The following is a 26,315-nucleotide window of genomic DNA, read 5'->3' as shown; positions in this document are numbered from 1 at the left end:
AGCGCTTGTGTGCACAGCACTAAGTTGGCGGAAGAGCTTCTCTTACCAACATAGCTTCTGCTACTTGCAGAGGTGATTCTATTATGCCAATGGGCGAGCTGTCCCGTTGGCATAGAGCGTCTTCACCAAACTTGCTACAGCTGCGCTGCCACAGTGCTGTAGGTACAGACGTGGCTCAAGTGCAGCAATTATATCATATCAAGCTGAAGTGCATCCACATTTCTGTGTTAGGCTGGGTTATGGTACTTTCCTTGTTAATCATTGCATCCACATAGCTCTGCCCTTGCTCAAATGAACAGCTATGCTTCCTGAGCAGATAGCCCAATGTGCAATCTTCCACTGCTCAGATCTATGCTTTGGTTAGCCTTATGGTGCGTTGTGGGATACCTGCCTACCAGAATTCTGGGATTGGGGGAGTGAGGAATTAAAACTCAGTTCTTCTCCTTGCATCCATTTATTTTGCCACTGCCATTTTTGAACTGTTGCCAGGCAGCATGGAAGACACTGCTGAGTGCTGTGATTATGACAGTCATTAATATGAATAGGATTTTACAGATGCATTGGCAGTCGTACAGACAAATGGATTTGGTTGTATGACTTTGTAGGGCTTTGGATGCCACAGTGATATGGCTACAAGGAGGAGCAGCAGCATGAAACAGAGTAATTACATCTGCAGACCATGTACCTGCAGCACCTGTACTTGGTGGAAAGCCACCTCTGGGCTCAATCAACTAGCAGTCACTTGGAGGAGAGGGGGAAGAGAACAGGACAGTGATACAGAACTGGAATGGCCAGCAGTCGCAGCAGAATTTCAGCGTGACAAAGGTCACTTTCCTAGAAATCTGAGCAGAGCATCCTGGAGCTACAGTGGCAGAATACCAACACGAGAATTCCCCCTAGCACGCTGAAGCATATTGCTATCATCATCTGGAAGCTCACCACCCCTAACTGCTATTTGGCAGTAGCAAACCAGTTTCGTATTGGTAGATCAAACATCAGAGGCCTTCTGAACGTTATGGAAAGCCAGCGAGCCTGCCTCTGAAGAATGTCCGAAGTGGTCAGAGAAACAGGGGCAGGGACACATTGTGCTCCCACTTTGGAGATGGGGTAGTTATAGGTAATCAATGTACCGTAATCAGAAAATGACTGAAATGTGTATTGATTTTATTAAGAATAGATATTACCGACAGGGGTGGGGGGTGGGAAGAGGGAGGTTATATGTAATAGCTGGGTTAAGCTGTACCTCAATGAAATTATGCAGCTCAGTTACTCCAAAATAGCTTTCTTTGAGAGGGTAACAAGCCTTGTGGATAGGAAGGAAGGGCAGATGTGGTATATCTTGAGTTTAGTAAGGTTTTCAATACTGTCACACATGAGCTTCTCAGGAGCTACTATAAGTGGGTGCATAACTGGTTGGAAAACTGTTCCCAGAGAGTAGTTATCAGTGGTACATAGTCAAGGTGGAAGGGCATATCGAGTGGGGTCCCGCAGGGATTAGTTCTGGGTCCAGTTCTGTTCAATATCTTCATCAGTGATTTAGATAATATGAGAGAGAGTACACTTATAGTTTGTGGACGATAGCAAGCTGGGAGGGGTTGCAAGTGCTTTGGAGGATAGGATTAAAATTCAAAATGACCTGAACAAACTGGAGAAATGGTCTGAAGTAAATAGGATGAAATTCAATGAGGACAAATGCAAAGTACTCCACTTAGGAAGGAACAATGAGTTGCACACATAAAATGGGAAATGACTGCCTAGGAAGGAGTGCTGCAGAAAGGGATCTGGGGGTCACAGTGGATCATAAGCTAAATATGAATCAACTGTGTAACACTGTTGCAAAAAAAGCAAACATCACTCAGGGATGCATTAGCAGGAGTGTTGTAAGCAAGACAAGTAGTAATTCTTCCGCTCTATTCTGCGCTGATTAGGCCTCAACTGGAGTATTGTGTCCGGTTCCGGGCACCACATTTCAGGAAAGATGTGGACAAACTGGAGAAAGTCCAAAGAAGAGTAACAAAAATGATTCAAGGTCTAGAAAACATCACCTATGAGGGAAGATTGAAAAAATTGGGTTTGTTTAGTCTGGAGAAGAGAAGACTGAGAGGGGACATAAGTTTTCAAGTACATAAAAGGTTGTTACAAAGAGGAGGGAGAAAAATTGTTCTCCTTAACCTCAGAGAATAGGACAAAAAGCAATGGGCTTAAACTGCAGCAAGGGTTGGACATTAGGAAAAACTTCCTGTCAGGGTGGTTGAGCACTGGAATAAATTGCCTAGGGAGGTTGTGGAATCTCCATCATTGGAGATTTTTAAGAGCAGATTAGACAAATACCTGTCAGAAGCAATCCTTTATAGAAGCAGAATACAGCACATCATCATGTTTGGAAAACTTATAAATTGAGCCATGTGATTAATCAAATGTTTCTGCATATGCAGAATAATCTGCACTAAGAATTAATATTAAAAGGATTCACAAGATTTATAATTCTGTAGTCAGTTTGGTTTGTATGAATTCCCCGTATTTGAATTATGAAACTCCTGAACAGATTATAGGAATGTTGAGCCAACTGAGCAATGTGACCAGCTAAAAATAGTGCTTCCACATATTCCAGACTAGCGGAGTATCGTATCTATAGACATTTTATTAAGGCTGAATGATAACGTTCTTTTGTTTTCTAAAATGACAAGTTTGTAGGAGTGAAATATTTATTCAGCATATCCAGACATAACCATATCACAACTGAACTCAGCACTGCGAATAGGTGAATTCAGCAAATCAGTATATATTACTATAAATTTAATGGTCAAATTAAAGAAACAGCCTAATGTTTCCAACAGTATCTAAACAAGCAGGACTAGTGGAATTTAGCAAATTCTATGGAAAGTTTGCCCCAAATTCCATCGAGAAGCAAGTGACTTTTTTTGATCTCAAGATGCAGGAAGGAGAGAAAACTTATTTAAGGGGACTTGGGACAAGAGCAGTACAGTTCAGTGCCACTGCAAAGCTGGTCAAGCATTGTTGTCCCCCGGGAAATCTGGTGTGACTCTGGGAAGCAGGATTGTAGTAACATTCCAAGAGCCAGTGAACCTAGTAGGGAAGAAGATCCATCTGCTACTGAGCCAGATGGGGAGGAGAATGGTGCATCTTAATTTTAGCCTTTTCTACAGAAAAAAAGAATACTGCTGTAAGTCTTACAGAATGTTATAAGCACTGGGTGTGCATACTGCACTGCTGGGCTACCAGTATTTTGTGATCAAAAGAACATTCATGATTAGGATGGGAGTTAGAGCATCTGCATCACAAGCCACCTCCCAACCTCCAAGATGCTTGAACACGAAGGTTTGGTCAAAGATTATTTATCTTTCACAATAGTAATCAATATGGTGGTAGGATTGTGTCAGAAGTCAGTATGCTACAAACTGTCAGCCTGATGTGCATAACCGCTATAAAAAATGCTCAACCAGACATTGGTAGGAGAAAGAATGGGGAAACACAACCATGTTCAGCAAAAATATGGCCTACCCTTGCCTGAACAGGTTGAAAGGTTCTAAGGAGACCCTTCCAAAATCTGAAAGTCAATGGATGTGTAAATATGGAGTGTCCTTCTGTGGGGGCAGGTGAGGAGGGCACTGATAGCCGCTATGTGGACCTTAATGGAATTGAGAGTGAGTCCCCACATCTTCAAGAACAGAAGGTATTCCAAAAGAAGGGGAATGTCCACATCCTCCGGAGCAAAGCTTGTGGAGGATTTGTGACAGGAGTGGTAGAGGGGGAAAAGGCATAACTGATCTGGTCCAACCAGCAGAGGACAAAGGCATCACCTTGGAAATGGGTGCCGAGCCTCCCCCAACAGCAGTTCATGGTGCACCTGCTGTTGGTGTGGAAGGCAGAGAGGTCCCTGGCTGGAATCCCCCACAGACTGAAAATGCTGTTGACTTCGGTGTTGTGAAACTCCCATTCGTGATTGGCCACAAATTTTCTTCTGAGAGAGTCTGCAATCACTTTCCGAGTCCCTGGAAGATAAGCCATTGACAACCGGATGTTATGAGCAATGCACCAGTCCCACAGAAGAACCACTTCCACACAGCATAGTTGACCTCGTTTCCACCCCCACTCCCTGTTTGTTGATATAATAAATGGTGGTCCTGTTGTCAGACATGAGAGCGAATGGATGGAAGAAATGTGCAACCCGTTCTCCATACTGCCTGAAGCTCCAGAATGTTGATGTGCATTCTGGATTCCCAAGAGGTCCCAGTCCTTTGTATCATGTGCTCACCCATGTGGGCACCCTATCTGGCAAGTGATGTGTCCATGATGATCATCATGTCTGGGGAGGATGTGAGAAAAAGCATCCCAGTGCAGACCTGCCTTGGGTCCATCCACCACTGGAGGGAAGAGAGCACCTTGGGGGATACTGATGGCAGAAAGTCCATGACACGTCACATGGGTGAAGAGATTCTCTGGAGTCACAGCTGAAGACAGTGAAGTCTGAGGCAAGCAAAGGTGGTGACGTATGTGTAGGTTGCCATGTGGCCAAGGAGGGATAGGCAAGTCTGGAGCAGAACAGAAGGACTGTTTACTACTCAGATGACGAGTTCCTACAGGGCCTGAAACCTATCCCTCGGTAAACAGGCTTGTGCTGAGACCACGTCAATGGAGGCCCCTATGATATCCAAGGACTGTATGGGAACCAAAGACAATTTTTAGACATTTACGCTTAACCCTGACAGAGGAAAGGAGTTGGAATAACATGGAGGTCAAGGCATGAGCCTCGTCCCTGGATTGTGCTGCTTGCCACCAATCTTCGAGATGGGGAATAAGGACCGCATGATGCCAGAGGTGGGCCACTACGACAGAGAAAATAGGTGAAGACCCGTGGAGCAGTGCTGAGTCTGAAAGGGAGGACCCTGTACTGGAAGTGCATTTTCATAATTCTGAATAGTCTGAAGTCATTTTCAGCATAAATTAAGCTGCCAGGCATCTAACCACCAGGACTGATGGTGTACTAACATGCTGCTTTGCACTGCTGAACTAGCTAGCCTGAATAGTCACTGACTAAATTGCAAAGTTATTTTAGTAGCTCAAATAACGAGGAGAACTGGATAAGTGCTCTGTTTTACCCTCCATTCTTCCCTCCCAATATCACCTTAGTCCCAGTAAAGCTACTCTCCCTTCTAATTTTGGACTATTCCTAGTTTGGCAGACAATGCCTGTAATCCTCATCACTGTGGCCCTGATTCAGCAAAGCACTTAAGCACCTGAGTAAATCCACTGAAATCAAAGCACGTACACCAATGGAATCTGGGACTATATTTCTAAATCTGCTTAAGCAGCTTGGCTTCTTTTGTTTATTTTCTTGTTTGTGCTTCTGGCTCCAGTGTCATCACATGATTACCGGGGGTGAATTCCTGCTTCAGACTATCTGGAGCACAAACATCATTCCACACTGTTTTTTGTTTTCTGTGTTTTCAGCAATGGAATAATAAGGTTTTGCTTTTAAATATTTAAGAATGTAACAAAATTCTCCATCAGTCATTATGGGCTTCACTACTTGACAATGCTAATTTTTGCAGTGAATGTGACAATCTAAAGAGGTATGTTAAATATTCCTTCTCCCCCCCCAAAAGAGAGATCTAACTGCTGCTCAAACTAATACACAGTACCCAGTGATTACAAGTGTGTAGATCTGTGCAAGATTTATCATATTCTACTTAGAGGCAGACTTCCCGCTGTTGCCTAGGTTACCTGAATATGTAGCTTATCACATTGTCTACATTTCCCCTATTTACCGGTTTTTAATTCAGCAGATATACTCGTATTCTGTTTGTCTTTCCAAATGCTACTCTGATGGAGTTTAGCAAATGAAATTAGTGTACTCTGCAGTGACAATAAGTTTTTCTGCATATTACAGTATTGTGAGGAAATTGTAAAAGGAAATGCTTGATATCTAGAGAGGCTGAAATATATTTACCAGGTTCTGAAAGGCTTCTTGCAAACAGTTTCATCTGTCATGAAATTTCAGCCATCACTCAAAACCAAAATGTACTGTTTATCCCAGGCATAAGAAGTTGTATTATGCGATGCAAAAAAAGCAGTCAGACCGAAGAAGGATGTTGAATGGGTAAAAAAAACGAATTCAGCTTTCATGCATTTGAACTGTTCTGGGAGGTGAGGGTATGTGAAACTGCACTACAAGACCACCCACATTCAGGGGCGGCTCTGGCTTTTCTGCCGCCTCAAGGACGGCAGGCAGGCTGCCTTCAGCGGTGTGCCTACAGGAGGTCCCCAGTCCTGCGGATTCGGCGGCTTGCCTGCGGGAGGTCCGCTGGTCCCACGGCTTCGGCATACCCGCCGCCGAATTGCCGCTGAATCCACGGGACCGGCGGACCTCCCACAGGCAAGCTGCCGAAGGCAGCCTCACTGCCGCCCTCACGGCAACCGGCAGGGAACCGCCCGCGGCTTGCCGCCCCAGGAGCTTGGAGCACTGGTGCCTGGAGCTGCCACTGCCCACATTCTATTAAAATAGAATTGCAGAACACTAAGATTGCAAGAAGAACAGGAGTACTTGTGGCACCTTAGAGACTAACAAATTTATTTGGGCCCACGAAAGCTTATGCTCAAATACATGTATTAGTCTCTAAGGTGCCACAAGTACTCCTGTTCTTTTTGCGGATACAGACTAACACGGCTACTACTGAAACCTAAGATCACAAGGTTAACCACTCAAAAAGAATTAGGACACGGCTGAGTTAAGAGCTACCTTCATTCATTCACATTTAAAAACTAATGAGATGCTCCATATGAGAAGCTCTGGATGCCCCTGACAGCCACTATATCAAAACAGCAAAATAGCCTCTCACCTTTCCCCACTCCTGAAGGGGCATATACTCAACCTTCCCCACAACACAATGTCATAAATGGCTTTTGCAGTATAAGTGGACTATTGTGAAGTCTGGGATATTTTGGACTGGGAGAGGGAGCAAGTTTGATGGTCCCACAGCCCTTAGGTGTAGGCATTAAGATACAGTCTCAATACATGATCACATTATTTCCAAAATGTAATGTTCAGTTTTCTCCCTTAGATACATACTACAGCACTTTGCAGTATTTTTAATTTTTTACATTTACACTAATTCTTATTATGGTACTGTCGTGGTTCCACAGGGGGTGCCGTATCTCTGGGAGTGTCACCTTCTTAGTGCCGGACCTGGAGCCTGCACTTTTTACAAGGATGAGTCCCACAACCCTGCTATTCTGAGACCAGGTCCCTGGTTTCAGCACCTCTTTCTTACCAAACCTCCTTCAAAAAAGGTTCAAATAGCACGAACTCCTTGTTTAAGACTTAACCTCTTGGGGACAGTACAACCAGCAGATGTTTGCAGCAACACAAGACAGCAACTGGAATGTAGTATATAGGATTACAGAACACCCATGTACAGTTAAGTTCATACTCCTTAAATTTGAGTTCAAACTAGAGCTTGCACCATGGGCTCCACTGTAGGAAGGAGAAAGGGGACAGAGCGAGAGTGCATCCACCAGAAGACTGGGTAGGGGTGGAAAAATAACAGGTTTATCTGGCTAAAATCAAGGGATATGCAGGGAGTGGAATCCATGGTAATTCAACAGCAACTGTACACACATGGCATTGACTGTGGTATACATAAGCAAACATTTCTTCACATCCACCCTTTTGGCTCTGAAGATCAAAGTGCTGTTCATTTAATTGCAACGCAACGTGTAAAAATAGAGTAAGACATAGTAAGAGTTTGTTAAGGCATGTGTCTTCACAGCATTGTGTGCGATTTTCTTAGGCAAATCCATTATCCATAGAAGTGGCAGTGCTAGAGCATGCCACACCACTCTGAAGAGTGCACTGAGGGTTAACGTAAGCCTTGGACCATAACAAGGAGTGAGCTATCTGGGTCCAGTTTTAGAGAGACTGGCACACTTATCTATAATCAAATAGGAATGAGTTCTAAACTCTTCGCACTCCTAAATGTGTGCCTTCAAGATCCAAAGGTGGGACAGGTTGTTAGCACTGCTGGGACTTTTGCACCGCCTATGTCAATGTTATACTATCGAACTTCAATTACGTTAATCCCAAGTCTTTAATGAACAATATATATGGGACCAGGTTTTCTGTAAATCCTCAACCACATTAGCCCAAATCTATTTTTTGGCATGCACAAACCTGGAGTTTCTGATAATGCAGCACTCATACCATAGCAACAGGTACTGTATAAAAATGAGGGCTGTCAATTGCAGTTAACTAAAGCAATTAACTCAAAACAAATTAACTCAATTAAAAAACCCAATCACAATAGCCGTTTTAATTGCGCTGTTAAACAGTGATAGAATACCAATTTAAATTTATTATAAATATTTTTGGATGCTTTTCTACATTTTCAAATATACTGATTTCAATTACAACACAGAATACAAAGGATACAGTGCTCACTTTATTATTACAAATATTTCCACTGTAATACAAAGGAAATAGTATTTTTCAATTCACCTCATACAAGTACTCTAGTGCAATCTCTTTATTGTGAAATGTAGATTTGTTTTCGTCACATAACTGCACTCAAAAATAAAACAATGTAAAATTTTGGCGCCTACAAGTCCACTCAGTCCTACTCTTTATTCAGCCAATCACTAAAACAAACTAGTTTGTTTAAATTTATTGGGTCCTACCTGTAATTCCTCACCCTGTAATGCACTTTCATGATAAAGAGATGGCACTAAAGTACTTGTATGAGGTGAACTGAAAAATACTATTTCTTTTGTTTGTCTGTATTACAGTGCCAATATTTGTAATAATAAAGTGAGCACTGTACACTTTGTATTCTGTGTAGTAATTGAAATCAATAGATTTGAAATTGTAGAAAAATATTTAAATAAATGGTATTCTATGAACAGTGCAATTAAAACGGCGATTAATCACGATTTTTTAAGTCATTTGACAGCCCTAATAAAAACCTACAGCCGATACAGCAAAAGGCAAGGAAGAGTTACTGCAATCCCCAGTTGTAACTCACACACTTCTGGTCAGCATGTTTAGAACATTTCAACTTTGTAGCTCCTGTGCAGCAGTGGACTGTATTAGAAAAGGTGAACTTTTTGGATTTAAATTCCAATTTTATGATCAAGTTTTTATTGATCGGACATTAGAAATATTTCAGTGAGTGCTGGTCACCTTCAGGAAGGCTACAGTGTGAGGAAACGGGAAATAAGACTTGCAGTTAATGTTAATAATGATCGTGAACTGATCTTGTTATGTCTGAAGACCATAGTTTAAACTGTGGCCTATGCCATATGTGAAGAATCAATTTGATGGACTCATCCACTATCTGTCACTAGGGAGACCAGACAGAAAATGTGAAAAATCGGGACAGGGGCTGGGGGTAATAGGAGCCTATATAAGAAAAAGATTCAAAAATCGGGACTGTCCCTATAAAAATTGGGACATCTGCTCACCCTACCTGTCACAGGGAACAACTGTTCATCACTGCTCAAGGGGAACTCCAGAACAGCAAGTAAATTACAATTATTCAGGTAAAGGAGCTCAGACAACAACAGCCAGCTCTAGACATGGCTGTAGCCAACATTTTGACAAATCTTCCCCTGACCACAGAAAGGTATATGCATTCAAAGTGACCCTTTTTCTTTGTTTTACAAGTATACCTAGAGAGATATATTTCATGGACACAGGGCACATTATTTCTTTGACAATCTCTTTAATGATACTGTAAAGACTAAGGTGCCACTGGACTCCTCGTTGTTTTTGTGGATACAGACTAACACGGCTACCCCGATGCTTTAATGATACTGCAGAAGAGAAAAAAAATCAATTTAACACATGTATCTTCTAGTTTTTGCATTCTTGCAACTCAAATGAGCAAGACTCCCTGCCACCACCGCCTTCAGAAGAAAAATCACTCTTATCACCTATGCTGATAGAAATGTCAAACTATTCAAGATGTGGTCCATGCTGACAGATTAGAAATATGAACATCTTGCAACCTTTCAGTGTAAGTGAACTGCTAAAAAGTTCTGATTGACTTTGCTCTGGGAGTGGACTTGGCTAACTGCATCACTGTGTGTTCCATCTGACCTTACTAATAATCACTCAAGCTTCAAATCTGCTAGTAAATTCACTATGATAAGCAATTATTTGCCTCTGTACAAAAATGTTAATTTCATGCTCTGTAAACACATCTCCTTGTAAAAGACCAACCTGCCTATAAAGATAGCTTCTGACAGCCCGATGACAATCTTTTGTGGCAAATGTCTAAAATGCCATTTAGTTGGTAACAACATCTGTTATTTTCCACCCTAGGGGAAAAGAGAAAGGAAGGACATAACATCTGTCTAGTGGTGTTTATGGTTCACTTGTAGAATTTTTAAATTAAGTGGCAAAGGAATAGATTTTAGGCACCTGCACAGCTCAACACAGGGCACCCTAATCCAAAAGCAGCTTCACACACAGTAAAATTAAAAAGCTAACAGCAATAACATTCCAGTAACAACCTTTTGTTGCAACATTTCCACACTAAAAATGCTGTGGGAAAACACCATGCTCACAGTATTTCACACAGCGAGAACTATAGTAGACAAACAAGAGGAGGTATAGCTAGGAAAGAGTTTAAAATAGTCATGGGAATTTCAAGAGGAAAATGAGATCTCAAGCTTAGAAGCAAGCATAAACTATTCTAACCACGCCGGTTTGTGGGACACAGGCATAATATTCTGTCACCTGCAGTTGTCTATAAGCTACACAGTACACACCTTGTAGCTGCTGGAAGTGACTAGACCACTCTAGTGTAGAGAGGCAGAAGATTATGCAACCGTCAAGCATGTAAAGCTCCCATATAAACTTTCCACAAGAGTACCAGCCTCTCCCCCACTCCAGAATCTAGACAAGTACATACTCACTTTAGTTTTAGAGCAGTGGTTTTCAACCTTTTTTTCATTTGCCGACCCCTTAAAATTTTGAATGGAGGTGCAGACCCCTTTGGAAATCTTAGTCTGCGAGTTCCCAGGTGTTTACGAACCACAGGTTGAAAATTGCTGTTTTAAAGCAAACTCAGGACACTGTACGCACACTGACTCATAGCTCAAAATAGCTGGTCACTACTCAACTGTCTAGCAAAGAGAAATTAGATAACTCGGTGCACCAAAATATGCAACAGACAAAAAAGTTGCCATTTCTTCTGCTAGGAGGCACTAGAATCCCAAATACGCATAGACTTCTTCTGTTAGATAATAGCAAGACATTATTTGAACCTGGAGTTATTAGAGACACAATGTGAATCTAGATTCAAGTCACTCCATAATTCATAGCTAGTCTGAATGCTGAAAGTTAACTTAATGTGCAGTACTGAAGCTGTCAGCCTATGAAGCCTTGTATATGCATTTGAATTTACTTTTGAAGTTTGTACAGAGCAATGTAGTGCCCCTTCTTCCAAACAAAGCTTTTACTTCTTTCCTGGTATGCTTCACAAGTACCTTGTTTTCCCATAATTCATTCTATAATAAACTCCTTGAAGGTTAATGCGTTAAGTGAGCTAACCTTACTTCTGAGAACCTTGATTCAAATTTGGCTTAAGTGACAAGCAAAGCAACTTGAAGATTTACGACTCTATATAATGCTTCCAGATTATAAAATATCTATATAGCACCATAAATTTACACTGTGCACGCAGATAAGCCAAATTCTGTGACCCAAAAGAGCTTAGGCCACAGCATTCAGTGCACTATTAATTATGGAAGTGAAAAGCCTTCAGACAGCTGTTGACATCTCAATAATCCCATTCAGAATAAATGGCACATTTTCTGTCCAGAAGATGCCTACACAGGACAACTGGATCATCAAAATTGAAGTGCAATGGGGCAATGCAGGTGAAGCTTGTGGAGCATCTATAATGCACTTCATAATTGCTTAAACTTGAGTTGTCAGTCTTTCACTAAAATTCTTCTGATACTGTAGTTAAAGACAGATTCTCTCAATACATATAACAGCAGATTAAAGACCCAAAGAACCTAATAGAATAAATAAGACTTTTGTCCATTTTTTCTAGTGTTTAAGTGAGAAATTAGATTTGCACTTACATTATACACAACTTCAGGCCATCACCATGGTTTTAGTCTTCCATGGCCAATGAGCAACTCCTTGTAGGAACATGATCCAGTTCCAAGAGCAGTAGCAGCACCACCAGTCTCCTTCAGATAGTTAATTATAAGATCACCACATCCTATATAAAGTACTACCCCAACTGCACAAAGCAATGCCAGTGCCTACTAAATTTGATGAGACTATTTACAAGGGTATTTGAAGTATACATTAGATGTCAATACCATCAAGTATCTATTCCTGCTAGGATCTGCGTCAGGCATGCATCATTATATAGCCGTGATTCATGCCTTTGGTGTTAATCTATGCAACCCTATCACAGTAAGGCGGGGTCCCCAATGCGGTGCCCACGGGCACCATGGCGCCTGCTGGGGCATCTAAGTGCGCCCACGTACTGGCTGGCGGATGAGCATCCGCCGAAATGCCGCCAAGCTGCATCATCCAGAGGCGGACCCGCCGAAATGCCGCCAATTTTCGGCGGCATTTCGGCGACGGCGCCTCTGGATGATGCTGCTTGTCGGTGGTATTTCAGCAGTGACGCGTATCGACGTTGCCGCTTGTTGGCGGCATTTCGGCGGATGCTCGTCTGGCACCTGCCAGATGAAAAAGGTTGGGGACCATTGCAGTAAGGGGTAAGAACCTCTGGTTATTCTGACCTTTCTGCAGAAGGCTGATGGAGACTCTCTCAATGTCAAATTGAGTTCCCAGCAAAGCTTTTCTTTACGGGGTTGGGAGGTGTCATGTGACCCATAACCCACTCAAGGATTAATGGGATGAAAATAATTGCTCGAGGAAAGCCATGACTGAGCAAAAGTCTTCTCTTTCTTCTATGAAGTTCGAAGGAGGCAGGTATAACAGATCAGCAAGTCTGCATGGTGAATATGCACCTTCACTGGTAATCCCGGCACTGAAGAAATACAGTTTTGCAAAGCTACTTTTGTGATGAGACTATTTTGATAACAGGGAACATAGTCCAGTACACCTTACTGGGGATGCTGGAGGGTTTGGTAACAAAGTCAGGGCACAGAGAAAGAGGAGGACATCAAGCTCAGTGAGGTAAGAGGTGTCACTACAGAGTTCTCATGGTTCATTTGTAACAAGTGGTCAGTTTTGCCAAGGATTCTACGTGCTGGGAACAACAACAAGCCTTCTACTCCAACTCTCTTATGGTCTCTTGGTCTGTGCTTGGCATCAGTGTTTGTTTATACTGTTGTAGCCTCAACTGGCTGTAATCATTACCCCATTTTACTAGACATATTGGAAGATGTATTGTGTCAGTGCACTTAAAAATTCACCCATAATAATTTGATAATGGTAGACAGTTATTGACCTTAGATATTAAACATATCACAGTCAATGGGATGAGTGCAATTATATAGACACTCTTACTATAGACTTCAAGAACCTTGGATCCTGTCATAATAGCTAGGATCCTGTCATAATAGCTACCTTACTTTCTACACTTTCCTGCTGCTATAGAAGACTAATTTATAAATTCATATCCACACTTGCATACTCTTTATTACAGCAATACTTATAAACTTCCAGTTTTCATTAACTTGGATTTATTGATTCAAGAGGTTAAAAACCACTTACTCAAAGCAGAAAAATACTTTAAAAGAACGGAACCATCAATGCCAGTTTCAGGAATAATGCCTGGGGTAAAGTGGAAAATTTGGCACATTTTTAGCAGTTTTATTGAATCTCATTGATTACCATGAGATAAACATTCCTATGTACAACTTTTTAAAAAGATGTTTGCTCTCCGTAGTTTTCAAAAGTGCATCAAGTCTATGCTAACGTTTTCAGCTGAGGGACAACTGAAGAAAAGCCCAATTAAACAACAAAGGCTCCACGGCAACGTCATGTTCTATTTCAATAATCCTCTTTGTGAGCTTCAGAAAGATCACTGAATGCAAAGTGGCAACGCACATGCAGTTAAAGCCTTCATTGCTTAATCCTCCATCCTCAGCAAGGAGTATTCTAATAGTGTCAGGAATAATAATTTATACAGTAATTTATACAGTGGCTCTAATTATAGGAAGCTAAAACATCTCATCCATGAAGGGCAAGTATGAAGATTCTTTCAAACATAGGAAAGACCATAACTCATAAGAGCTATAGACATTAAAATATTAAAAATGTCTCAGCAGTAAAATTACTTTAGATAAGCCAACGCAACCCACTTAGACTAAAGTAGGGGTTCTCAAACTGGGGGTCGGGACCCCTCAGGGGGTCGTGAGGTTATTACATGGGGGGTTGCAAGCTGTCAACCTCTACCCCAAATCCCGCTTTGCCTCCAGCACTTATAATGGTGTTTTTAATTTATATGGAGAGGGGTCGCACTCAGAGGCTTGCTATGTGAAAGATCACCAGTAAAAAACGTTTGAGAGCCACTGGACTAAAGGGATAGGAAATTACCCCAAACCTATACCCAAACAAAGTCAAGTTTTTGCTGATTGTTTCAGCTAGAGAGGTAGGATCAGAGATCACTTTTCTGTTCGTCAATAGAGGAAATGGAATGAGCCAAAATTTTAGCTTTCGTTAAGATGCTTCCTATAAGTAAATCCTATAAAAACTCTGCTCGTCTTCACAAAGGAAATAAAAGAGCATTAGATTTTTTTCTAATGCTGTTCCCTTTTCAATATTAGTTTTTAAGCAACACAAATATCCTCAACTTTAAGTCTTAGTTCTATTGTAAAAATGACAGAATATTAGTATATCGTGTCTCCACTGTTTTTTCCTACATTATTAAGTCTGATACTTTGTGGAAAGTGTCACAAAATACTTTTTAGAAATGACTATCAGAAACTCGGGGGGCATTCATACTTGTGTAGTATTAAGGCTTACATTCTCTGAAGGCTCCAGTCACCACCGGAAGTATACACACTACAGCAAGTTGATATTTTATCCAGTAGAAGGCACCAGAGCCCCTGTGGGAGGATGAATGACCCATTAGAAATTCCACTAATAATGTTCACTTTCTATTGCCTCATTCTTTTATTAAGGAAATGTATATGAACAAGTAGTATATTTGAGATTTTCTGCTTTTTGTTGTTCATTACCTACCTTAGGTACTGTTTGCGACATCCTTTTTTTCCAGCTCCCCCCGCCCCCCCCAAAAAGGGCAAACAAATGTATTATCCAATAAAGAATGAGAAAGCAGCACAGAAGATGCAGACTTTTTCTAATAAGACTCCAATCCTGCAACAGGAGCTATATTAATATAAGCACCTGTGATACCAGATTTGGGAATAAATTGCTTTTTCAGTTTTCCTATAGGACGCCTGCAAGACCTGGTAACAAGTGAGCACAACATTTTCAAGTTGTTACACAGTAACAGTAAACAGTAAGTTACAGATGATATAGCATGCTTTGCGTAGAAGCAGATTCTCCAATTTCTATTTTTTTAAATTTAGAAGCCATGTAAAAATATTTACTAAGAATTCCCCCCCCCCCACCCTTCACCCCCCCAAATCAGCAAGCTGGGAAATGGATTTCTGCAGCGGTATTGTCCAGCTCTGCACGGATGGGCAAAAGGGAAGAAAAGGGCACTTTGTGTTCCTGAAGAGTGTCTCATCCTGGCCAACTAAACAGCAGCACGATGGGGCTGCAAAAGCGTTTCCTGTCTAATTCTCACTGGTATGTTGGGAGACCATAAAGAGAGACCCAAAAAAAGACAGGAAGTGAAGAACTTGTATTGCAGGAGGTCCTCAGGGCTCTCACAAGGACAGAAATGATCTCACTGGGTTCAAAGATAACTATTGTAAAGTCACAAGATTAGGTAGTTTTATATGACTAAACTTAAAGTTTGTAGGCTCTATTCCACTATTACCCCTCACAATTAAAAAAAAAAAGTCAGCATGGTTCTCTAGCGAGACTGGTCCTGTTTACTAAGCTTCCTGGCCTTAGACAGTCTTTGGTTGAAAAACCAACGGTCTCCCTAGAAATCCAGATCAATGTCGCCTATTGTTTCTCCATTATCCATTCAAAGAATTCAGGCAGGCACTGAGCTTGGCTGCAAACATAACAGCTGTGCTTGCCATTTGCTTTTTACGCCACTCTGTTTACTGCAGAGTCTGATGCAGATTGTTATGTACAATCCCTTTTTGCAAGTACCTGTTGGAACTACTGTAGAAACAGGTGAGGATAAAGCAAAGGGGCTGGTAAAACAGTAATGCATATTTGTCAGGTTAGATCCTGTAATTATGCTAATCTGAACGTATTACATATTTCTAAATATCTTCACACAATATCATGTTACATTCTTAGTGTTTTCAGCATATTCTCTACAATACAAAAATCAGATATACAAGTCTTGTACCTCTCAAAAACTATCATGCTGCTCCAACGCCCTTTTTGTAGTCATAGGCGATACTCTATTCGACCAACGGTGCCTGTCTTTACTCTTATTACGTGATAGATGGTATGCACTGTTCCATCAGTCAACAGCTCTATATTACATACGTAAACTACAGTGATAGGTTCAGATTGAAAGCACTTGGGACAAAATAGGACATTGATACCAATGACTGACCTGTCACATATAAGAAGCAGTCATTAAAAAATAGATGCTGATTGCATACACAGCGAACTTCAGCCCATTTCTAAAATGCTCACTGAGCCAAGGAAGTATGTCCAGCCCAGAGGACGCAGCTCATGGCTCTGGATCAGTCCAAGCTTTCCTTAAAGAACTCTCCTGCTCCTAGATGATAGGTATAACTACGGACACCACTATGTGACTGGAAAGGATCAAAACCGAAGCCTTTGGCTGGATGTTTTATTTGTTAACTTCCATCGATGCAAGGAAGCATTTTCAGCTCCTGTACAAGTAAGAGGAATTTGCTTTTTTGGATCCTCTTTCCTAGGCAGCAGTGAATGCCTTTGTTCTGCTGTAACAAGTCAGTCGAACCAGTCTATGTTCAAAATCAGCATACAGCTATGAATGTTTGCGGTCTCAAAGCACAAAGAGATTTGCTAGGAGGATTATGTCTAAGCAGTTTTAAAACACTAATGCGAAGTTACAAAGTCCAAATCATTAAGATTGCACTTTGTTTGATACGTTCCCTGCTGGATCACAGGTGGCTGCGTTCCTTCAAGCAAAACGTTCAGTCCCTGTTCAAGTAGTCACCCATTGATGCGTCCATCTCTAATCTCCTCTTGGAACTGTGGCTCCACAGTTCCTTGCAGATACTGGCATCAGGAGGAGAGCCAGCTGTCAGATGTTTAAGCGAGTTAAACAGCTAGATAGAAAGTTTGAAGAAGGATCTTGAGTTTGTAGTGGAAGGGAGTGAAGATCTCCTTTAGCCACCTCGTGCTGTACAAATTAGCTGCAGCCCTAGCTTGTACGTATAAAGACACCTAGGTCTGAAACAATGATGCATCTGCTCACCAAAAGAATACCCTTGCACAAAAGTTACAGAGCTGAAGAGTTTTATTTAAATACACAACCCCTCCTCTTTTCTCCTGGTCAACTCTTTCTAGGAACCTTGCTGGCAAAGGCAGAAGTACATTTCAAAGACCTTGATCACCATTAACCAGGGAGTTTTATGTACACTTAATTAGATAGCTGTGGGCAGTGATACATAGTACTCCTTTATCAGCTGTTATACCTACCCATGTCTGATGGAAGGGCAGAGGTTTCTGAAAGTCAACTCCCAGGTGCTTTTGGTGTGGCTGTCTCACCAAATAAGCTGCCTCTAGGAAAGAGGTCATGACTGAGGAGGATGGGTGTCTACGAGAATAACAGTTGCTTTCTGAGCAGATACTCAGGCTGGTGACCATGAGAAGCAGATGGTGTTCTTTGTTTGAGATGTCTGGTACCAGAAGAGTTTTTTTGGTATGATACTGGAATATAAATACAAGAATCTGACGGTGGCTCTGAAAACACTGAGGGGGGTTACAGGAAGGAAGGGTGTGTGTGTCACCTTTCCACTCTAAAGAATTATACTACATGAACAGGGCTTGATAATTTGTAATGTGAAATTAGAGGGGTACCCAGTAAGTCTTTTGGCCAAGGAGGTCCTTGACTTTTGGAGTCCCCTTGGTGGATCCAGTCTGGTCTTACACTACAGAGATGAATAATCCCAGTGTCAGATGCATACAAAAATGCTGAAAGCCCTTAGATGGGACTTGGTAGCACTTTTCCATCCACTACGAGGTTGGGAGGAGCGAGGCCTGCATGTGCCAACCACAGACTCTTGCTGGGTCTAGAATACCCTCATGGATTGGAAAGGCAATTCTTGTGGGCACAGAGGAGCTGAGGATATCAAACAATTTATGGCCATTTCCTTGGGATCACCATCTCAATGATCAATGTGTCTGCCAACCTTGACAGCAGCTCCTGGAAGGCTCAGAAGTCTTAGATGGCTGGTGCCGCGGTGACTGCTTCCTCTGGGAAAAATAATTTTTTAGGTGGAGAGGTAGCTGGAGTGTCTCCCGAGCTACCTCACCAAAAGGTGCCTCCAGTTTCAGCTATTCAGTTTCTCTAGCTATTGATGCCAACAGCAATAGAGATCTCTTCACTGGGAGGTGTGAGGCAGACTCTCCTCCACGATCTCTAAGAAAGTTGGCCCTAATAAGGCCAGTATGGCCTTGGCAGCAGATTGTACTGGTACTGATCACCCAGTCTGGCCCTTCCATTGCCAGTCCTGCCAAGCACTACAAAATACCTTTTGTGTACAGTCTCTCTCTCATGCAAGGGTTGCCTACTCAAGAGGGAGGAGGAAGGGCCTAGTGATGATGAGAAGTAGATCTCTGCAATGGAGGCACAAATGGATGCAGTTCCAGTGTTTATGGTGGGACTGATGCCAGCACCGGTTTAAGTGACAGAGTGAAAGAGGCTCATCGAAGGCATACTTCAGGACTGGGAAAGGCAAGTTGTTGGCATGAGAGCACATGTTAGTGTCAACACTGGTACAATTTTCTCTCAAGCCTTCTTTGTTGCTGGTGCCTCGACACCATCCCTCATTGCCAAAGACAATTTCAAGAGCTTATCTGTGGCATCAAGCCCCCCTTGCGGGATGATCTTGCTGAACACTGAGCTACATTGGGATTCTGCTCAGGAACATTGTCCAGCCTGAGAAGAGGATTGCACCACTCTCAGCACACAGATCAGCACCAATGTAGTCAGTGCAGACAGTGACGTGGTCAGTGTTGAGGATCTCTGTTCTGGTGCCAACTGCCTTGGCATCCTTTCAGGTTTCTTCTCAGTGCTGAAACCAGAGGTGTACGGTCAGTTTTCAGCAAGTGCCCCCGCTACCAGTCTTCTTGGTTCCAGTATGGAGTATGTCTCTATTGCAGGCTCAGAGGTTACTTTCATGGACTGCTCTAAGAGGAGCAACTTGAGCATTATTTCTTGGCATTTCCAGATGTTGGACGAGAAGCAGCAGCAGATGCACTTATTATGAATGTGTTCTGAGCCAGAAAAGGCATCTCCCGCATCCACTGATTAAGGATATTAGGCCCTCACAGGAAGGAAAGGGATTAAACCCAGCATTGCTAAAAGTTGGCGTGAAGTGCCTCACCCTGCTGCTGTACAGTGGGGTCTCCCCCTTTCTTAAGTGGCAGGGAACCACCAACAAAAAGTTGACTAAAAGAAACTTAGAACAAAAAGGAGAGGAGGTCTGACAGTTCAGGTTCTGTCTTGCTGCCATGGGCAGTAAGATGGGACAGAGGAAAGTTTGGGCTTGCTCCACCCTTTATGCTTTCCCACAGGACCAGTAAGCACATATGTTGCCCTGCTGCATACGGCTATTCAAAGATTCTGAGCTCGCGCACAATGTGCATACACACCCTACAGTGCGATCCACAAGGACATAAAAAACACTGAGTTATCCAAGTAAGTGTTCAGACTGAAAAATGTTAAACATTTTTATTTTAGTGACAAGATGTTAGCATGCCTCTGTGTATTATGATCTGGAGCGGGGTGATCTTGTGTCTTGAACCAATCACAGACCACCTTGCCACACAAATCAGTCACCTTTAAAAGCTCTGTAAGGAGGCCCTGTTACTTTAACATACCTGTCAGAAGATACATGGCAGCATCTGTCCCCAAAACTCGACTGTCCCCATAAAGTGAAGTCTATATCTTACAGGATCACAAAAGATCCTTCAGCAGGAAAAAATCCTAAAGGAGAATATAGAGTAAAGCTCCTGGGTTCAGACACAGGAAGCTTGATTCAGTTTTATATTTTTACCGTTTCCTCATAATACAGCACCTATAATATTTACAGAGCAATTGGCTTCCAGGAGACATTTGTCAAATCCCATTTAGAAGTGATAATGTCCAAAACATCTGCAGCTGGTTATAGTACATCTGGAAAATAAAGTTGTCTGGCCCTAATACTGCCAGTGTTTGAAAAGAAAAATCAAAACCATATGCCTGATCTTAGCTTAGTCTCAAGTAATCTACACTTTATAAGGTAACTTATTGTTAAATTTTTAAAGTCCCATGAATTGGATTCTACTAATTGGACTTCATGGGCTTTTAAGTGTGATTTTTTTTTTAAAGTCCCTACTCCCACAAACCTTGCTAGTTTTATTCTGTATTACGACAGCATTGAAGCATCTTCTAATAAATTTTAAAAACCACGTTATACACAATATAGCTTCCACTCCAAAACTCAGTTTCCCATAAATGGGAATATTGTTTTCCATGGGGTCTCAACACCAACATGGGTGAGTGTCTTCCCCCTGTAGGAGGTATTTTCCTACTTGTACCCTCTCCTCCTCTTTCGCAGGCTGGTAGAGTCTTCCCAGTGAAAACATCTAAAACTGGAGGAAAACAATTGACACTTACACTACACTGGTCTACTCGAGGCACTTGGAGAAGTTGGATTGGTTTTCTACAATGTAGCAACTAGGTTTTTTTTTAGTTTAAAAGTGTTTTTAAAATAGTAATGGAGAGACTATGCAAAAAAGTTGGCAGGTGGATTCGTGGGCTGACATAATATCTGAAACAGATTGGATTTCAAGGTTATAGCATCCCTTTACATTTTTGGTGTCTCAGCTTATATATTTGCACAGTGCTAAATAGGAATTTTTCACAGAACAATATGCGAATGTTTCCTTTTGAACATGTGTATCGTTTGCAAATAAGTTCACAAGACTTGTGACCAAGATTATTTGGGGGGTGTACAAGTTGAGTCTTTACCCCTTCGAGTTGCAGTACAAACTAGTTGAATTACTGTACAAATCCACGCCCCCCACCTCCTCCCACACACACTTTGCATTTAACTCAAGTCAAATCAAACCTCAGTTTAGAGCTTCCTTACCAAGCCTGGTTGTTCCTAAGCTTTCCCTCTCTGACATCCTCTTGTCCTGGCTCCCTAGTTTCCCCTGGCCTAAAGAAACACACCCGACCCATTTATATATGGATGGGAGCTAAATGAAGCCATCATGACTCTGATTAACCTGAATCCTAATCCAGAGGTTCAGCACAATACTATGGCATGTCAACAGAACTCCTCTTTCTTGTAGTCTTAGTCTATCATCCTGTTGTGCGGTGAGAAACAGGGAGAATAATGCCTGCTACAAATTGTACATAAAATAAAATTTAAAATGTTGGCTCAATATTGCAGTCAAAATGAACTGAGAGACTAAGTCTGATCCATTTCTCCTACCCAAGAAAACTCCCATCAGCATTTTGTCACCTACTGATCAGAAGGAAGTGACAGTTAAAAATATGAAAAGGTGTACAAGGCAGGCTTAGGTCAGCTCTCTTCATAAGAATGGCCACACTGGGTCAGACCAAAGGTCCATCTAGCTCAGTATCCTGTCTTCCGACAGTGGCCAATGCCAGGTGCCCCAGAGGGAATGAACAGAACAGATAATTATCAAGTGACCCATCCTACCGCCTATTCCCAGCTGCCGGCAAACAGAGGCTAGGGACACCATCTCTGCCCATCCTGGCTAATAGCCACTGATGGACCTATCCTCCATGAACTTATCTAGTTCTTTTTTTCCCGACTCAGTAATCAGAAGACACTGCTGCATTGGAGATAGAATCTTCCAGAAATTAAAGCAATTCATTAAAAACCTTCTTGGACTTATACTGAACACGGAGGTAAAGTGAATCAACAGGGGAGACTCACTAAAACTAGAAAACTGACTTCATCTTCAGATGAGAAGTTTTACAATGAGATGCTATCAAAGAAAGTGGCAGAAGAGGTCAAACACATACCATGGTACTCCGTGTGAAATTTAGGAAGGTTTAAATAAATCTCCTTTATTACCCCCCATTTTCTAAAAATATGAACTTTTAAGCAGTTGCACGTAGATAACCGCAGTCACTTAATTACCTTTAAACAATGACATGACGGGAGTCTTTAATCTCAATTAAAAATCCTGGCTAGCACGCTTAGATATATAACAGAGCTACCTCCCATACTAGTTCTTAGGACTGGTTGTACATTTGAAGGTTCATTATTAATTTTAAAAGTGGGATAACCAGCTAGTCCTAACCTTGCCAGCAACACTTTCTTTCATTGCCTGACCGCTTAGCAGGCTCTCCTATGCATAACAGTAATTGCATGGCAAGCAGATGAGATACTGCCCTTTCTTTAAGGGCAGATTATTAAAAGGGTAAAATATTATGCTACTGATATGTTAATTTTTTCTTAGCATTTTGTGTCTGATATCATCAATGAACTATACAGATTTGGCTTATCTAAGTGGTCTAACAGCACCACAATGTCCTGCCAAGTAGATATAACAATTCCCAGTCTCTGTACTGGAGAGCTGGGCTCTACTCTAACTTGTCCCTGCGACTACTCACAGCTTTTCCAGAAAAAAGCAGACCTAATTCTTGGCAGTTTCACAGCTTCACAAAAGGTTCTGAATGGCAGCAGTGCAAACTGACAAGACTTGAGTCAATGTTTACTTTAATTCCTGAGGAAGTCTATCTACAAACTAAGGAATACAGCATTTCATTGACTTACATATGGTCTCATGTTTAGAAAGTTATCTTCATAATCACATGGGCTAAAACCAACAACAAGAGATGGAAATTTAGGTTCTGTAGAAATTAACAGTACTCACCAGGGAAGGATGCTTACAGGCCCCTGGCAAAGTGGCTTTTTCAAGCTCTGATTTTGAAGACAAATTCGGTGTCTATTTGAGCCAAAAAAAATCCAGTTTGGGAAGACTGATGCCTATCATCTCTCAAATGTAGTCATATTTTTATAGGCTAAGAATTCTACCCAGACTCAATCCAAATTGAGTCCTCTCAAAACTGGGTCTTCTCTTCATTTGTTTAGAAGGAGCTCAAGAAGAACGAGCTTCAGCTTTTGAGCAACTGCCGCTTCCACTCAATTCACAATAGATGGGGTAATTCCTACTCCCATAACCATATTTGGAATTGTGTTAAAATGCACAGGGCTCAAAAATACCAAGCTGCCAATAGAAATGCACTTACAACCCATATACGCCTTGCATATTTAAAAAGCAAAGTATTAGCATAAACAAGAAAATATGCCAACATCTGCATGCTGGCTTATTCTATTATTCATGACATGTGAATGAGAAAGCAAGCTCTTTTCACAGATATTGGTATAGAAGTGAAACATAGGCCAGTACAATTTGTATTTATGGTACAGCCTTTTAAGGGCTTGTTGTCCCAAATCATTTAAAGTGCATTAAATACTTGACCACAGCAACTGTGTGGGCTGCCAAGGACTTGTGACAATAGATTCTACACAAGTCAATTTTCTTTAAGAGTATAGAAACTGTCATGCAGAATATCAACAAAATGTTTTAGAGTCAGTCAAAGGCTGCAGAGAAAAAAGGGTTATAAGTGGCTCTAACTTGGACAGAGTTCCATTTTTGTCTTGAGTAGCACCATCTAAGCTCAAACCACACATCCTATGGGATTTAATCTCAAAGCTCTGCATGGAATGCATTTCTAAAATATGCCTTGTATCCATTACCATCAGCAAAGAGCTACAACTGCAACATTGTAAATACCCAAAAATGGCTGTTAATGGCTGTGTCAGTCTGCAAAATGCCAAACGGCTGCAAGAAGAGAACATTATCTATTTCATTCTGACTTGACTGCTACAGCCAACTCTTCTGGACTGCAAAGAATCCAATCCATCTATTTTGAAAGGGATTTGCTATTGGCTTTCAATGATTTCAAGGAATGATTGAAATGTATTTGAGTAACTTAAAGACTTAAATCTATTTTTAATTAAGACAGCATTTAAAGCCATTTTCAGAACAGTTGGGAGTCCCACAGAATGTGTTACACAGCAGCCAAGGAAGCTTGCCACGTGTAAATACGCTGAGATCACACATGGCCAAGGAGGAGGAAAGCCAACAATTCACAAGGGTGTCACGCACTTTCAGTAAAATGTATTCATAGGTCATTTGTTAACTTTTTAATTACATGGTGGAGTGGTAAAAATACATATAATGTACTTCTGTCAATGTCATTGTGCTTACTTACCCCAAGATGTGCATATAAGTTTTTTGCCGTATTATTCCATAAAGTTTGCATTAGCCAAGCCCTGGCCACAGAGGGCTTGAATTATAAGTATTAATTGCTACTTATTTGTACACTGGAAAGGTATTACTCCACACCCCAAGCTAGGTTATAAAATACATATAATGCACATACATGCACTATAAAATACACTGCATTATACAGTACCTTTCATCTGAAAGGCAGAAAGCACTTGTTTACAAGCAGGCAGCAGTCAACAATACTTAAGTCAAAAAGAAAGAAACTGTCTGGATACAGATGAACTTTTCTTTTACTATTTAGAGATGGTTTAGGTCCCTTGAAATTGGAATTGCAAGTATTTGGATAAATAGATGGAGAGACTGTTTATACTGAGCAGTAAATTATCCCCTGCTGAAGAGCTGTTTTGCAACTTCCATCAACTACAGCCTTATGTGAATTAAAGCAGATATCCAACAGCATTCAGTAGAGAAAGCAGTTAGAGGCTGGGGAAAGTCCATTGTTCACCACCACTGGGATATTACTGCAACAATGATTCTCTAACTATAGTCCATAGCAAAAGTTCAGAACAGTTGGCTGGTTCCCTCTCCATGTTTCTAGCTGCTAAATTGCATTAAAGGACAATAAAACATTTACATCCTCTCCTAGTTAATCTCTTCCACATAAGCAATTGCCAGGTGTTGCACATATGTTCTGCAATTGCCCATGGAAAGCGGAGAGATGGTCCACACAATGAATGGAAGGGAAGGTGTCCATAAAAATCTGCTAAGTCATGATCCACTCTATAGAAGAATATGAAAATTACTGTATTATAATACCACTATGCTAAAGTGCCAACGTAGTTAGCACTTGGAGGCGAATCTTTAGCTCAACAAAGCCCAAATAGCTAGGCTGGACTCTGGGTAGATGCGCCAGTGCTACGATGGACAAAAGTATATCCTTTTCCCATGACCAAGTTTCCCCATGGAAGCTACTTCAATCCCATGGCTGTCTTGTATGCCTCTACACAACCCACTTGTGAGGAGGAGTCAGCAGTAGTTCTTCCGCCCATAAACTAGCCAGCCCCACCTTACCCCAAACCCTTGCACAGTAGAACTACACTGATTATATTGCATATTTATTTTATATATTAATATTGGCCACAAAACCACCGTATCTGAGTGCATGGACTACCTCCATAGCAGAAGGGTGAATTTGTCCCTTCATGAGTGGATCTAAAAATGAAGAACTGTTTACTGATTAGACATACTCATGCCATAGCATGACATTTAACCAATTTACTTTATTTCATGTAAACATGAACAAGAAAGGTTTGATTTTGCTAGACCAGGGAATGGTACAAACCTTCCCTAGACTGATTCACTTTTGACCTACCCAATATGGTTACTTACACACTAACAAGCCTGCTTTGTGCTCTTCCACAGCCAAACCATCACCCCCCAGAGAAAGGCAGTGCTGGTGAAACAGAAGCCGATGGCAAAGAACCAAGAACTTGTGGTGCTGCAGAAGTCTGATCCCGGCGATGGCGCAGCTCTACATAGAGAGGATTTAGCTAAGCCTCTGTCTTTTGACTTTAACTCCTGTGGCAAGCTAAGCCACTTCCCTCCAAAGTTCAGTCTTCTAGGAATACAAGCCAGCATTTGTGACTACTGCTCCCGCTGCAATAACTCCTTCTGGAAAGCTGTTTTAGAGATTTTATTTTGCTGAAGGGTATTGTTTAAG

At 41.6% G+C, this 26,315-nt stretch overlaps 1 protein-coding gene across 2 annotated transcripts in view; it reads right to left on the bottom strand.

Annotated features, from left to right (window-relative positions):
- The window catches only part of GALNT10 (polypeptide N-acetylgalactosaminyltransferase 10), a 116,957-nt gene that overhangs the window by 72,367 nt on the left and 18,275 nt on the right, over positions 1 to 26,315 (bottom strand). The window contains exon 1 of one of the 2 annotated variants that reach the window (XM_045027433.1): positions 14,984 to 15,039. The exons of the other annotated variant lie outside the window; for it this stretch is intronic. The gene's annotated coding sequence lies outside the window, so the exon portion shown is untranslated. Of the gene's footprint in view, positions 1 to 14,983; positions 15,040 to 26,315 lie in introns of those variants that run through there. 2 annotated transcript variants of the gene reach the window in all.

This window comes from Mauremys mutica, chromosome 8, assembly GCF_020497125.1.
Source record: "Mauremys mutica isolate MM-2020 ecotype Southern chromosome 8, ASM2049712v1, whole genome shotgun sequence".
Lineage (NCBI taxonomy): Eukaryota > Metazoa > Chordata > Testudines > Geoemydidae > Mauremys > Mauremys mutica.
The sequence above is the reverse complement of the archived record's forward strand: the minus strand, read 5'-3'. Positions and strand labels throughout refer to the sequence as shown.